A 4,777-nucleotide genomic window follows, 5' to 3' on the forward strand; every position below is an offset into this window, starting at 1 on the left:
ACATACACAAAAGTGACCCGAACTTATCCGAAGTATCTGTATGTCATATTGGATGACTAACACAGCGTCTTCAGAGTTTAGTTCTGTCTGCGTAGTTTAACATAGGCAAAGAGACTAATTGTCTACTTGATGTAAGCATCATGCATAAACCAAACATCAACAAAAATCCAGTTAAGTAAATTTAAAATTATTGGAGACTTTTAGCATGTTTAGATATCCAAATCTATAATAACAGAGAACCTAACACATGCACAACAATATAAGAAAAAAATCTACAGGTTTGAAAAGGCATGTCCTCAAAGCTACATCGAACATTTGATGAACAATAATTAACATTGCATCTAAAGGTCTGTATCATTCTTACAAACCAAAGATATGAACGACAAAGATTTCAAAAGCATAATTAATGAAAATTAGTTACAACCTTATCATCCTCATGAGCGGAACTGGGTGCATCGATCGAGTAAGCGGCTCTTGCTACAACATTTATGGGATCAATGAATGTCATTTATGGATTTTCTCATTCATATATAAGTTAAAATTTTTGATCAGGTCTCTTCCTGGGCAGCGAAACTCTTTAAGGGATACTTTTATTTTTTGTCCATAAAAAAAACAACATTAACGTGTGAACTGTACTCATTATTTATGTGCATTTGTTTGTTATTTGTCCGTCTTAAGACAGTTACATGTCCATCACCTCAAAATCATCTAACCAATTTGAAATCTCAAAAACAAAACTTGGCTATCATACCACATCTTCCTTTTTTAAATTGAATATGCATTGTATGTTATCCAATTAACTTTACATCTTAATTAACAATATCACAGGAGCTAGAAATGTTGCAGATTTAAAAATTCACACTTGTATTCAATTTTAAGGTTATCCTGAATCTTTCAATTTGCAGACCTTTTTCGTTGTTCTGACAATCAATGTTATTTATCAAGTGCAATTATACATAGAGCAGGCATTGTTAATTAGTTTTTATTCAATCAATCATATGTCACCGCTTTAACCTGCAGGAAAAGGTAAAAGTTGACAACTTAAAGGTCTCACACTAGTTAATCAAAGTTTTTTTTATCTTTATGTTTATAACCACTCAAATTGGAATTAAATGGGTTACTCTAAAAGAATAAAACAAGAGCCATTTAATTTTAACACATAACATAACACAAAAAAAAACGTCCGTCAATGAGAATAAATGAATAAAAAATGTCACGTCCTTTTTTTATAACCTGTATAATTAGGTAAGAATGAATAAACATTTGGAAATGCATTCAGAATATCAGTTTATTATAGTTATTTGTTTACATTGAATTGAATTCGTTGCTAGTATATTTTTACTAAGTTTTCCGCATTCTAACTGATTATCCAACTGTTGGTGAATTAAATTTTAAATATGTTTTTATTTTTATTTTTTTATATTTTTTTTTATTTAAAGGAATACATCGACAGTTCCTTATATCTTAATTGAACATGTTCAAGTCATGCAAAATTTTTAAACATTCAAATCAGTTAGCTGTTTATTTCATTTTTTCAAATTGTCTTCTAGATTAATAAAAATTAATGCCCTCAAACAGTTGGAATAGGCGTGACGTGACGTAAATTGTAGATTTTGTATGTGCTTCATTGCAAACTAAATAATAGATTGGTTAATTTGCAAACACAAGGATTGGGCAACTCTATAATTTTCAAGATCAATCATTCGAAAATAAAATGATTTAACAACATATATCAGGTTTTTTAATGCAAAATCTATACATTTGTAATCAGAAATCTGATGATATCAAGATATATATAATTATTATTGAAAAATATTTATCTATTTTGAAAGAATTCATTTTGTTGTAGTTAGGTAAATAAAGAGAAAAATATGCTTTTTTTTTAATTTCAGTTATTTCTAAAGTTTTTACGAATTTTCTGAAAAAAATAATATCTCTCACTAGTTGCAATCAGTTTGTTTTGATGTTGGTGCGCTCGACTCCTATCTTGATTGACAAGGACTTACCTGTGATTTTAACCCTGTATACTACTGTTCCCTATGTGAAATTATATATGTTTTTAAATACTTTGAACGACAAAATTATTTTACATTTTTACAATGTGACGTTTACATTTTTTGACGTCATACACCTGAAGCAATGAATGCGGTTTTTAAATTTGATAGATGCGTTTTGTGCTTTTATGTTAAATATTTGTTGGTTTTGAGATTGTGACACAGTGACGACTGCTGTATCCATATTTTTACTGTGTTACCTATTATATCTGTTTTGTTCACGCATCGTTGTAAATATAATGGAATTTGATGCGACTGTCATACAAGTGAAAGGTTTAGCGCTATAAAACCAGGTTCAATCCACCATTTTCTACATAAGAAAATGCCTGTACAAAGTCAGGAATATGACAGTTGTTATCCATTCGTTATCCATTATCCATTCGTGTTAGATATGTTAGCTTTTGATTTTGCCATTTTTATTATACCAAGATATTAAAAACAAAACTTTACGCCAAAGAGATGTTTTGGCTTCCCCTTTTGATCTTTACATTTTTAAACCAAGAGTTTCAAATGGTAACGTTGAAATAATCACTTCGTAATTTTTACGGACGCCATCACGAGATGGTTGCCCGTTATGGAATATCCTTTGGACATATGGTATCGGATATGCTCCTGATGTCGTAACAACAATCCGTTTTTTTTTAGCAACTTGGATAGCATGCTACACTTTTTAATAGCGAATTATTGTTAAAGTACAACAAAGATAAGAACATTTTTATGTAAGTATATACTTGGTGAACGAGTCTTTTTTTTACGATTATAAAATGAAACAGATGTTTTTTTCTGGTTAGACTTTTTAATCATTGCTTATTATCAAAGGAAGTTCATTTAATGCTTGATTGAATTATTGTTTACTAAGTTTGAATATGAAGTAAATGAGCTATTACTTTTGATTGATTATGTCAAAGACTAATTGTCTAGTCCAAGGTTATAATGCGGATGGTTTAACGTCAATTTGGTAAAGGCCAGCAATGCGTTAAATGCGTATTATTTTTTTTTTTGAAGATTTGTTCCGAGTGAGAACTGGAGTATTGCTCGATTAGTTATTTAAAACCGAGTTCATTTAATGGTTGAGTAAATTGTTGTTCACCAACAAGACTAAGTTGAAACATGAAGTGATTGAGCGATTACTTATGGTTGATTGTGCCAAAAACTTATTGTCTAGCCCAATGTTATAATTTGGAGGGTTTGACGTCAATTTGGTAACGACCAATAATGCGTTAAATTTGTATCATTCTTTTTCTTTTTTTTGTAGATATGTTTCCGATTAAGAACAGGAGTATCGCTCGATTAAACGAACAGTACTTGATTAATAACTTAAAACCGAGTTGGCATCAATTGTATATACAATGAACCATCACTCTTTCCTTAAAACAAAAATGACACAAAGTACAGATCTAAACGTACTCGCAGTTACTGACAACAAGTTCAAAGTCAAAAACAATTTATCAAAACATCATGTATGTGAATATCGATCAGTGCAATGCCAAAATAAATATATCGAAAGATGTAGTACTGTGACAGTATAAATGTGTAATTTTTTGTATGGTTGTAATTATCTGATTACAAAATCAATATGTACACCAATAAAAAGAGTACTCAAAGATTTGTTTACAGCGTTGAATTGGTAACCGTTTAGTATAAGTTTATTTAAAGAATTGTAAAGTTTACTTCTAGTTTTTTTCTACATTTGCGGACTCTGTTAACCATATCACCGTAAAATTAAGGATATGATTACGGTACCAAAATGATATCACCGTCCTAAACAAACAACAAAGAAAATCAACTATAAGGAAAGAAAAATTATCCCTTTTCTCGTAACTAACTTTGTAAAGGTTTATGTTGTAACACTATGATATATAAATTAAGGAATGGACAATATATATAAAAGGTTGATAGATATCATATCAAACAAAGTGTAGTGGTATAATCTATAGCTATATGTATAGCTTAAACACAGATTTAAAAATGAACAGTTAATGTACATTTCTACAGAGTTGCAGTTTATATACAACTTTAAAAAGTATAGTTTATATACAGTTTTACAGATGTACAGTTTATATACAGCTTAACAGCTGTACAGTTTATATACAGCTTTGGAGCTGTACAATTTATATAGCTTTACAGATGTACAGTTTATATCCAGCTTAACAGCTGTACAGTTTATATACAGCTTTGGAGCTGTACAATTTATATAGCTTTACAGATGTACAGTTTATATCCAGCTTAACAGCTGTACAGTTTATATACAGCTTTGGAGCTGTACAATTTATATAGCTTTACAGATGTACAGTTTATTTACAGTTTTAGAACTGTACACTAAGATTACTTGTAATTAAGTTGCTGTGTACGGATATTTTAATATTTTTAAATGTCGTCCTGGTTGGTTTAATACAAGAACCTTTCTCTTTTCTGGTGATGATAAAAGAACTACACCATCAGCTTACAATACAATATGTATTGGGTGTGTGCTAAATGGGCTTGGTTCACATGTCCTTTTTTGTCAAAATAGGTTGGCAAATCATTTCGATAGAAGCTAAGAGATAGGGACTAAGATTATTTCCTTGTCTAACTGATATATTTGATTTAAATAGGTTTGTCCTTTGTTGGTCTATTTTTACACAGTTTCTGTGTGTCCATACATTTATAAATTTCATAATTTGTAATGGTTGCTGTTCGTTATAAAATATCACGGTTAACTATAAACGTCTTTTAGTATATAA

The sequence above is a fragment of the Mytilus galloprovincialis genome, chromosome 5, assembly GCF_965363235.1.
Source record: "Mytilus galloprovincialis chromosome 5, xbMytGall1.hap1.1, whole genome shotgun sequence".
Classification (NCBI taxonomy): Eukaryota; Metazoa; Mollusca; class Bivalvia; order Mytilida; family Mytilidae; genus Mytilus; species Mytilus galloprovincialis.